Source organism: Balaenoptera musculus, chromosome 5 (genome assembly GCF_009873245.2).
Source record: "Balaenoptera musculus isolate JJ_BM4_2016_0621 chromosome 5, mBalMus1.pri.v3, whole genome shotgun sequence".
Classification (NCBI taxonomy): domain Eukaryota; kingdom Metazoa; phylum Chordata; class Mammalia; order Artiodactyla; family Balaenopteridae; genus Balaenoptera; species Balaenoptera musculus.
In genome coordinates, this window is record NC_045789.1 from 88,903,515 (window position 1) to 88,916,028 (window position 12,514).

Sequence of the window (12,514 nt, forward strand, 5' to 3'; positions counted from 1 at the left end):
AGATCTTGACTGATTTTCATAACTGACCATTTGGGCCGCTTGTTTTTCTTCTCTTCCCATGCTCTAAATTCCCATGCTTATGTTTTAGATTCACCAATAAAGAGTGAGCCCTCAAAACCCTAGGCCACCACCCTTGACCCCAGTAAAGAGTCAGAACCCCAGGCCAGTGCTCACTTTCTCTCTCTCTCTCTTTCTCTCTTTACCCCAGACCTCACTGTGTGGCCCCAGCTGTAATGTATACTTCCTAGGTCCTGTAAATAATAAATCTTTAGTTTTTCAAAGTTTCCTGATGGTTATTGCTGAAGAGCATCTTGCAATTATAATAAGAACCACAAGGGCTGGTCCAGCCACAACATTGGTTATTGACAGGCTGAGATGGACACAGAACACTGACACATCAGCCTTCCTTTTCTCCAAAAATTATATCCATCTTCATAGAAACATTTTCTTTTAAATCCCTACAGCCAATGACATTTGCCTTTTAAACCAGAGATCTCTATCAGGTTACTATTAAAATATCAGTAATTTTTTTTAGTCCAGAAAAGACATTAGGTCTGCAGTGCATTTTAAGATGACTTGGGCATTAATACCATTCGCTGGATAGTGCAGAACAAACCCGTGGGTGGTTTAATGACAAAGTACCACTTAGTCCCCTATTTTCTCAGGATAGACTTCTGGTGCCACCAACCCCTCCCATTTAAATACATACAAGTCCCCACTTATAGGATAAAATATCCAAGCAGGGGCTGATAGTTCCTTACTAATTCCTGAGATCCCACCAATTTTTCCATCAAAACATGAGAACAGTCCCTCTCTGTTAGTCACTGAAGATCCTTTTCTAGCGATTTTCCTCCCTGACTCACCGGCCCTCACCGTGCATGACATCGGACGCTGTCTCATTGGGGAATGCCTTCCTCTGGAATAGGTTTTACTGTGATTTCTTTCATGCCTGGTTGGAACACAGAGTCATAATTAGAATGAGGCTCTTCTCCCAGCTCATTGCTCTGATGCTTCTAAATTGGTTCGCACAATCCTATTTCTTTCTAAATGAACAAGATCTTTGCCTTTCTGATTGTAGATGTGTGAGATTGATCAAGGGTCCCTGCCACTTCCCTCTGATGAACATTTTCCCCCGTGTTTTCAGGTACTCTGCCTTATACATTTCATTTAGGGAGCCACATTGCTTGGCTGTAATTTAATTTTTCTAAATTTAGTTTGTAGAAGGTTCACGGCCAGTGGAAGGGGATTACAGTTTACGAGGAATCCATATTTAAGCAAAGGAAAGTCCCCTCTGGGGATGCAGATTTATTTACGGGGTTTGGGGGCTCAAATGAGGACCACATAGACTGAGGAGCTACCCTCCCTGCAGCAATGTAACGGTCTCTTAAGCACAAAATCAAACACAACATAAATAAAGTGGCTCGAGTCTTTCCTGAGTGTCTTACCTTAACTTCTGCGGCCTTCTGTCTTGCTGTCCCCTAGATGTCCCCAAAGACCCCCTTCTATCTTCTTGAAGACCTGTAGCTGTTTAAGGAGAAACAACTGCATCTCCTAAGATGCTTCCTGATAACCTTAGAAGCAATCCAGCAATGCAGAAAGTGGAACTACTAAAAGCAGACGTGTTGAAGTAAACTGGCTGGGCTAGAATCCTGTTAGAATACTTAGTCTTTCTGTGCTTTAGTTTCCTCACTTGTAAATCAGAGACAGTAAGAGTAGCTACCTCGTAGGGTTATTATGGGGATTTAAATGAGTTAAGAAATGTCAAGAGGAGAGTGTCTGACATGTAGTCAGTGATTTCTATTTTATATAGATATGGATGTGGATATGCGTGTCAGTATCCATACAATGTAGAAAATACTTATTACAAGAAAGGGACACGTATAGTGCTCTCAGAATTCAGAGGCAGGAGACATTGTTTGCAGATGGAGGGGACCAGGGAGGCTTCCTGGAAGAATGGCAAAGACATTAATGTTCACTCAGTATTACATTTGCTTCATCTACTTTCCCGCTCTTTTGTCAGGGTCACATGAGAAGTCGAGATATGTGTGAAAATGCTGGGTTTATTTGGTCTCTCCTCTCCTGCTGCAGTGAAAGAGAAGGCCACCCATCCCAGATGCTGCGGCTGTAAATGGTGGAAAGGCCATCTGCCTGGGTACCTGAGGGCTGGTGGGGAGTAGGGATGCCTCCTCCAACCCAAACACTCATACACAACTCCCATAATGGATGTAAAGCATGAGCAAAATATATACCTTTTATATGCTAAGCCACTGGGGCTTTGTGCTTAGTTAGTCACTCTAGTGTAACCTAATCTGTCTTGACTAAGGTTTTATATATACATGTATATATCCTTATATAATAGATATAAATGTTCATTAACCTTATACACATAACATCATACATATATGATGGCGCTGAGCCCAAGAAAAGAATGGAAACAGGGCAAAGTCCAGCTTATTGGACAAATCTTTGTTTGACTGGAAAGAAAAACTGGGGTCAGATCATGGAGGGCCTTAAATTCCAGGCTAAAGAGTTCAGACTTTAATCCATAAGGCAACAGGGAACAATGAAGTCTGTTTCCTGGGATAATTACATTGGGCAGACAGTAGCAGAGAGAGCTCTTTGAAGAGCAAGAGGCTTTCATGAAGTCCAATAGTTTCAGGTGGTGCCTGCTTGAGCCAGAGGGTTCCTCCCTTTCCCAAACACTAGACGTTTGTTCTGTAAGTCAATACTAAAAAGAATTGGGTTTTACGATCTCTAAGATGGAAATTTTTTATCATGATTCCTCACCCGTCTCCATAAACTTTCCCTGTCCACAGTAGAAGGAACCCTCTCTGCGTTTGCTTTCCAAACTGGGACAACATCTCAGTATGGCAGCTTCTAGGAAGAGTGACCCCAAACTGTCATGCTTCGCTTCATTGGGTGGGAGCATTGCTGAGTGAGCACGTGTCTGGAAATGGAGTGGTCTTTAAATACCTCCCTCCACAACCAAACTTGAAAGCGGACATGTTTGTGCCCAAAGTGGGAAACCAAGTTGCTTAAGTACCACCAAGAATCATGGTTTTTGTAGTTTTTTTCTAGAAAAACCTATTATATTGGTTAAGGTAAACCTAGCTACTATAACAAATAAACCCCAAACTGAGTAATGGCTCAAATATGGTAGACATTTATTTCTTACACAAAATCCCAAAACGGTGTTCCTGACTGGTAGGGGGACTTCTCTCCACGTAATGATTCAAGAACCCAGGCTCCTTCTAAATTGTGGCTTTGTGATAAACAAGCTGGTTTCCAAGGTCACTGTGCTAATTTGTATCAAGCTGGCAGAAGGGGAAAGAGAACGGAGGGTCATACATGGAGCTTTAGTGGGCCACGTCTTGAAGTGGTACACAGCATTTCTGCTCAAATTACACTGACCAGAACTTAGTAATCGGGTTTCTTCTAACTGCAAAATAGGCAGGTAAATGTCATTGACCTGTGTGTCCAGGAAGGAGAGGAAAGATGTTTGGGGAATAATAGCAGGCTCTGCCACAGCTGGTATTGCCCCCCCCCCCCAAGACCTTTCCTCTTGACTTATGTCTATTAAAACAATGAGTTAGTAAACTTCTGGTTTCTCATTCTTTCAACAGGCATTTATGGAACACCTACTCTGTTCAAAGCACATGCTTGCTGGCTTGGGCAAGGGGGATGCAGAGAAGAATGCAAAGAATGTCTTTCAAGGAGTTAATAATCTAGTAGAAGGAAAAAACTATATCTATATCTATATCTATCTATATCTATCTATCTTCTATCTATCTATCTATGTGTCTATCTATATCTTTATCTATCTATATCTTTAGCTAGCTAGCTAGCTCTGTCTATCTATCTGCCTATCTATCTATGTATCCATCTATCTGTCTATCAATATCTATGGCAGACAATGACAAAAGCTCCAAGAGAGGTTCAGATAGGGCTTTTTGGGCGTTCAGAAGAGGAGACAGTTGGAGGAGTCTGTGATGGGAGTGGAATACTACAGGCAAAGCAGAAGCAGAGTCACAGAGGTAGGTGATCAGGGAGTCCTTATGGTAGGAAGTCAGAGATTCAGTTTGACTGGACTGAAGGGTGTAAGAAGACGAGAGAGCAAGTTTCAGTTGGAAAAGTTTCTTGGGGTCCAAGAATGCCCTCTAATTCTCACTAATCACATACGATCATGTGCATTTCTGAGAGAGGTTACTCAATCACCTATCTTCACAGTTTCTATTTTTTCCCCAATTATTTTTCATTAAGCAGGTACCCTGCTTCCTTTCCACTTCAAATAATTATAAAGATGATTATGAAAATGATAGTAGTGGTGGTGCTAATGATTAGGCGGGAGGAGAGATTCTGTAAAATTTCCTAATCTACCCAGAAATCTTTCCATCTCACTCTGAGAAGAATCCTTGAGATCATCATTCATGAACTGCCGTGGGCCTATTTCCGCTCCCTGGGAGCCCACATGAGAAAACGTGCAGCAGATTCTGGACTGCTTTTGAGAATCAGCAGAGCAGGGCTGCTTGGCAATCCATCTGGAGAACACAGAAGTCACAAAACGGCACACTCAGGTCAGGTCTGAAGGGGAACAAACATCTTCGTGTCTGATGGGACTGAAAACCACTGCTGTTGAGACTGGTTTCCTCCACCATCAGCCTTTCAAAAAAGCACCAAAGAGCGCTATGCTAATAAGGGTGCTTATTCATTTAAATTAGGCAGGCAGACCAGCTAAGTGCATGGCACTGTAGCTACCTGGCAGATGAAGCTTAGCAATAATTCAAGATCATTTCCGTAGACCACAAATGTCACCTAACAAAAGGGTGTCTGCTGAAATAGAGTTACAGATGTAAAAGACAAACCTATGGTTACCAGGGGGGAAGCGGGGGGAGGGATAAATTGGGAGATTGGGATTGACATATATACACTACTATATGTAAAGTAGATAACTAATAAGGCCCTACTGTATAGCACAGGGAACTCCATTCAATACTCTGTAATGGCCCATATGGGAAAAGAATCTAAAAAAAGTGGATATATGTATATGGATAACTGATTCACTTTGCTGTACACCTGAAACTAACACAACATTGTAAATCAACTATATTCCAATTTAAAAAAAGGGTGTTTGCTGCCCAGGCTGCTATGTGGAGAGCAGCCTATTCCTCTTGTTCTTTGCCTTCCTTGCTTTCTAGACTCAGTTCAGCTCCCAGACATGTTAGGGAATGACAGGAAAACATCTCTATTCTGTGAAGATCATGGCACATCTGTATGAGTTTTCTGGGGCTGTCACAGCAAAGTACCACTAACTGGGGGACTGAAAACCACAGCAATTTATTCTCTCACAGTTTTGGAAGAGCATTCAAAGCAGGAGGAACAAAAATGCCGAGGCGCTGAGGTGGGAGCGTGCCTGGCCAGGTGACTGGAGCAGAGAAAGAGAATAAGAGCAGTGAGAGCTGAGGTGAGAGTTCTGTGTTGCCCAGTACTGGTCAGGTTCCCACACGGGCGGTGATGAGGAGTCAGGGAGTTCATTAAGAAAGGGAGAGAAATTCAGGACGTCAAGGCCAAGCCTCCTTTCTTTACACATAGCATCCACTCTGTGGGAATTCCTCGGCATCCTTCCAAACCAGCCTGCGCCCACCTCCCCTGCTTCTGCCCCCTCCCCCCCTTCTCTTCCATCACCTCCTCCTTGCTGGGCATCTGCCCCATCTACACACAGGACACCTCTTGATCTCTTTTATACCAAACCATCCGAGGCACATATGTCTAGAAAAACACCTAGCACGTTGCTATAGACACATTAAGCACTGAATGGTGTTTCCCTTCTTACCACAAGTGTAGGGATTTTCACTGCAAATCAAATTGGAACTGAGTTTTCAGAGAAGACCTAGTTTATGTGCAAAGACATAAAGATGTAACAGCATCCTTACAAAGAGCTCTCTTGCTAATGATAAGTCGTAGGCAAGAATGCATTCCTGACATTTTCAGCTTCCCAGACCAGAGATAGAATATGATCAAGGGGGGAAAGGGGGGAAAGTGATGAGCAGTTTTATAAGGATCTTTTTGGTTCCATTCTTCTTCCAGATGAAATCTGTATTCATGGGGCAAAAGGAAGAAATTCACACAGAGTAAAATAGACTTCATGGATGTCCACAGGTGTATGTGCCCTGACTTTTGTCCAAGCCAAGTCTTAGCTATGGAAAATATACCTTTTCTATAAAGGATCTAAGGAATTCTAAAGGGCTCCAAGGGGATATAGGAAGGTTTGTGTATGCGAGTGTGTGCATGTGGAGGGAGGAGAGACTGAGTTCTTGTATGTTGGAGATCAGGGGACGGAAGAGGTTGGGGGAGGCGGGCAGGGGGGCTGGATCAAGAAAGTTGAACAGGCATTTGACTGCTTAGCCAAATATAGAAGCGGTACCTAGAGAATGATGTCATTATATGGGAAGGGGATTGTTTGTAAGTGGAACACTTCAGACTAGGAGGTTTCAGCACCTGCTTTAATCAACCTTACTACTATTTTTATGAAGATTTACACTTATAGAAGTTTGAGTAGTTTTCTCGAATTCCTTCCCTTTGCTTATAGTTTGGAATTTTTCCATGTTTTTGGACCCAAATAAATGCAGCTGTTTGCTCTGTGAGAGCTGTGGAAAACATATATTTATGCTGCATTTGTGATATAGAGAATGTTCAATTGAGACTGAATTTGGCGTCTTGCCTTATGTTTCAACTTTTCTTTTAAATAACATAAGGACCTTCATTCATGCAAATAATGCTATTGACTCATCAGCATGGTACAGCAAAAGAACGGGGGTCTGGGCTTAAAAACCAAATTTCAGTTCTGCTGCATCAGGAATGACCTTACTGGATGGCAGATTACATTTTCAAAAGATGGCCTCAAAAATCTCACCTCCCATGTACTCCTTTACCATGTGACCTTGACACTCTCCCATCAAGAGGAAGAGTCTATGTCCTTTCCTTTAGAAACCAAATGGGCTGTGACTTCCTTATAACCAATGGAATGTGGCAGAAGTGCCCATACATGACTTCTGAAACTGTGTCACAAAAGGCAGTGCAGCTCCTGCCTGTTCACCAGAGAATTTGTACCTGGAGCCAGGCTGCCATGTAAGAAGTTGACTATCCTAAGGCTGCCATGCTGTGAGGGAGCTAAGCAGTGTGCAGTAGCCACATGTGGACCCTCCAGTTAAAGGTCCTGGTCTTTGCGTTCTGCCAGCCCAGGTGACAGACATATGATTGAAGAAGCCTGCAGACAATCCAACTCCCAGTCATGGAGTAACTCCCAACCTTCAGGTATTTCCAGTTGGGGCTCCAGACACGCAGGAGACAAGCTATCCCTGCCATGCCCTTTCTGAATCCCTGACCCAAATTATCCGTTGGCATAGTATTTTATGCCCCTAAATTTGGAAGTAATAGGAATAGAATTGGCATCAATAGAAACAGAAAATTTGGAATCTGGAAATGGGGGCTACTGTAACAAAAAACTAAAACCTGTGGCATTAGCTTCGGGACCCAGTGGCAGATGGGTCCCAGAAGTCCCTTCTGAAGGCAGTTAGGGCAAGCTGGAAGGGCCTCAAGGAGAGCGCTGATGAGGGTTTAAAGGAAACTGAGGGACATGTTATCAGAAACTGAAGGAAAGGAGATCCTTGTTATGCAGTGGAAGAATTTCAGCAAAACTGTTCCCTGTGATAATGTATAAAGTAAAAAATATATCTAGTAAATTGATTTCCAGGCAGCGTACTGAGGGTGCTGCCTGACTTCTTCTAGTTGCCGATAACAAAATGAGAGAGGAGTGAGATAGGCTAAAGAATAAATTCTTAAGTTTTCAAGTGTAATTTGGAGACTATATAGAGGTCCCAGAATAGCCTCTTCAGCTAGAAAGTATGTCAAAGTAAGAAGTGGCTTCTGGGAAAATATAGATTCAAGACGTGGCTATAAGATCCTTTGTTTAAATCTCAGAAAGATCTAAGGTGCTACCTCAGAGATTCTTCCAGGAAGATAAAAGTCCTTCTAAGGATCTTACTGTGTATCTTGTAGAACTTCTTCATTAAAAAATAAGACTTCTAAGAATCTTGAGGGTATTGTCTCACAATAGCCACACAAGGGCCCGAGAGAGAAGGGCCTGACTAAAAGAGATTTGTAAATGTGGTTTTGTCTAATGCAGTAGATTACATATTGATACACACATACAAGTTATATATTTGATACCAAAAAACCCCACGAAGTTTTTTTAAAACTATGCAGCTTTGACTGAAAGGAATAGAGAGAGTATAAAATGAAAAGAGGTTTTTTTGACTTGCAATCTTTTAAGGACAAGAAGCAGGCTGAAAAGGCTATTCAAATTCATGCACAAGTCATTCCTTATGGAAAAGGAGGGATAACTCAGAGGGCAGAACCAAGAGCCACAAAGAAAAACCCAGAGAGTAGAGCTAAGTCCTGATATGAGCCCAGATTTCAGAATTGTTATGGACCAGTGACCACTGATGCCTTCTGTTTTCCCTACTTTTGAATGGGAATGTTGACAGCAGTTATACAACACCTGTCCTACTCTTGTATGCTGCTTGTATGTGGGAGAGACAACTCATCTCTTTAGTTCATAGATGTACAGTTTAAGAGGATTGGTACTTAAGGAGGTCACCTTAAAAACTGTACCTGAGGAGCATCAATCCACACTTGGACTTGACTTTTAAGATGAGATTCTGGACTTATACAACTGATGCAATAATGGGATATGACTTTGTGCATCTTGGGAGAGAGGTGATCCATTTTGCATGTGCAATGGGCATTGTGGCCAGTGGGTGTGGTCACTGTATTTCCACCATGTTTGCTGGAATAGTCATCCTTGCAACTCCACAGCCCCATGTGAGAAATCCCCACCCTGAGGCTGCCGTGCTATGAGAAAGAAAATCTACACGGAGAGACCACATGTAGGCACTCTGGTCAACAGTCTTAGTCTTAGAGTCCTCTAAGACTCTAAGACTAGAGCCTTAGGGGACCCTAGTCCTCTAAGACTAGAGGACTTAGTCTTAGAGGACTAAGACTCAGGCATGCAAAAGAATGAGCCTTCAGATGATATCTGACCCACTGTTGAGTCACTCTGCCTTTGAATCTCTCCAGCTGAGACCCCAGGCATCACGGAGGAGAACAAGCTGGCCCTGCTGTGCCCTTTCTGAATCCCTGAACACAGAATCCGTGAACATAATGACATGTTTTACATCACTAAGTTTGGGATGGTTTGTCTTGCAGCAACAGTGACTGCTGCAAGAGAGCCCCGGACCCCGTTTTGTTTTCACATTTGTAATTTGAAGAATTTGGTCTACATGACTTGCAAGATCCTTTTTCAGTTATAAGAACTTGAAAATCTGATCTTATCACTATATGGCTTAAAAGCCTTTGGGTCAGATTGCTGGCTGTTCCCCTCACCCCAAATCTGTTTTCTTCTTTATGGTCACATGACCCCTCTGTTATTTCCCAGGCTCCTTTACAGTGGTACGTGACCATGATTCTAAGTTCTCATTGAGGGAACATGAGTAGAATGGATATCTACCAATGCCCTCTCACTTGCTTAGAAAAAAATCACAGGCCCTGGACTTTTTTCCCTTCCCACAAGCTGGAACACAGTTAGGCCAGCAACTCAGCTTCAAACCTGCACTTGAGGATGGTGTCCTAGGTGAAGGAAGAACCATAACATGTAAGGAACCCAGGGCCCTGAATGGCTTTGGGAGCAGGGCTACCTGACAGCCTGTCATGTGCAGGAGAAATTAAATTCTTTCTTATTCAAGCCACCATGTATTTGGGTCTCTGGGACTGAAGCTTCACTTTAATCCTAATACACCCTTCAAGGACTCCCAGTGCTTGTGTGACAAATGCCAACATCCTTAACATGGCTAAGGCTCTGGTCCTGCCTCTAGCCAGATCTCCTGTCACTCACTTCCCTGCTCTTTGGTTAAGCCAACTGTATGAAGTTCTTTTGTTCTCATGCTGTTGTCTCTGCATGGTTGGCACATCCTCTTGCCTAGCTAACTTTTACACACCCTCAAGGTCTTGCTTTAAATGACACTTAACTTAGATTCCCTATCATGTTCTCTCAAAGCATCCCTGTATTTTTCTTTCATAGCACTTACCACCTTGCTACTTAAATAATCCTTTGCATAGCTGTTTGATATTTGCTTCACTATGACATTGTAGACATCATAGGGACAAGGCTCATGTCCTTCTTGTTTCTTGCTCTATTCCCAGTTTCTAAACTGTGCCTGGCACATAGTAGGTACTCAAAGAGTATTTGTTGAATTTTATTGAATGAACTTGTAAGATAGCTGACCAAGTTTTGCAGTTTAGGCTTGTGGCCAGAGAAGTAAGCAAAAGATGAAACTGCCCATATGGGTATCAAGTTACGACCTTGGCTTCATAGTTATTACGCTCACAAATCAGCTGAGCTCACCCCTACCAGGCTATGGGCCTCCCGAGTTTGCTCTCTACAGGCCATCTTGACTGTTGTCAGGGATACTTCTGATAATAGAATCTCTCTCTTTAAAAAATTGGTTTATGGATGAAAAAGTCCCAAGTATATAGGATGCTGAGTTTAGCAGAATCTGTATGTAAATTGGTATTTTGCTGGTGATCAATCTTGTGCTAAAAATGGAAAATCAATAAAAAAAAGAAAATCTAAGGGGAAAAATAAGTTGTAGACATTTTTGGTCCAATGAGTTTCCCAGTCTGAGGACACTGCATCTGAAACCAAGGTTACTGTCTGTTTCAAAGGCATGTACGAAAGCAGACCAGACGACCATCTCACATACAGAGAGTAGAACTAAAGCTCCCAGTGAGAAAAGAGTTTCAGATAGCACTTCCTGGGAAAGGCCTTTGCAGTAACTCCTTGAGACTAAGAAGGGGCTCATTATACATGAACTGCAGTTCCAGGGTCTCTCGAACTGCAGAGTTCACTGAACGGCTGAAGGGACAAGGACTGACCTCATGCATCCGGCAGGGATTGCAGAAACAGCAAGGGCCCAAGGACACTGAAATAGCGTGAAAAAGAATAAAAATGAGCAAAGAACACCTCGTCTCAGAGCCTGCAACTGGACATCAGAAGGGGTTGGCATAATGGAAAGATATGGACTGCGTGGGGAGAAGGACAAACGTCGCTGAGTCAGTATCAATTCACACTACTTCTGATTGAAGTAAAGGGGGCCTTGGCAATGGTGAAGCATGAATTGGGGAGCTAGTTGACCTATACATCATGAACTTTCTCCAGATAATTTATGTAGACACCTAATTGACTTTGTTACACAGAGATGAGGAAGTCGCATTAAAAAAAAATTGTGTTCCTCCCCCCAAATTCCTATGTTTGAAGTCCTAACCCGCAGTACCTCAGAATGTGACCTTATTTGGAAATAGGGTCATTGCAACTGCAATTAGTTAAGATAGGGTCATACTGGAGTAGGGTGGACTCCTAATCCAATATGACTGGTGTCCTTATGAAAAGGAAAATTTTGGACACAGAGACAGACAGGCATGGAAGGAAGATGGTGTGAAGAGACACAGGGAGGGAATGGCCTCTAAAGCCAAGGAAGGAGGCCTGGAACAGATCTTTCCCTCACAGTCCTCGGACGGAACCAACACAGCTGATTTTGATTTCACACTTCTGGCCTCCAGTTCTGCTAGACAATAAAGCTCTGTTGTTAAAGCCACCCAGTCTGTGGTCCTTTGTTAGAGCAGCCCTAAAATACTAATATAGTAGCTTAGTACAATAGCAGAGCGCGTGGAGCTAGAAGGCAGTTTAGTCCTGGATCCACCCCTCACTAGCTATGTGACTTTGGTCAAGTCATTTAAAAACTCTTTAAAATTCTCAGCTTCTTTTTCTATCAAATGCAGGTAATCAAGAGTGATATTCAAAATACCTAACGGCCCATAAAGCACTCTGTAGAGGCTGCCAATCCCATAAGTGGCCACAGTGCCTCCAGCACATTAGTTCTTGAAGATCCATCCATCTATCCATCCATCCATTCATTCATTCTTGAAGATTCTTGGTTAGATGGGCACCAAGCACTTACCTGCTGAGGCACCAACACAGCTACCAAGCTCTGTCTACCCCTTCAGCATGCGGTCAGCTCAGAAGAGGGAGACACGTAGGGGTGGGAGCCAAGGTGGGGGAAGCATACAGGGCTTCAGACATGATGGGGGTTCCGCCTTGGCTGTGCCCCCACCTGGGTCCCTCTTGGTCTGGGGTGTTCAGTGGGGAAGAGGTATAAAGGTCAGTGGTTTATTTCAGGGGCACAGAGCAGCTGTTATTTACCAACTCGTATGGAAGTATTTTACAATTTCAACAACTAATAGGGCCTTCCTGGCTTTTACCTACTGAATATCAGGCCTGGGATAATTACAGATAATTATACAGTTTTGTGAAGATCAGATGAGGTGACACATGTCAAGTATTTAGCAAAGTGCCTGGAATATGGTAATTGCTCAATAAATGCTAGCTTACATTATTACTGAG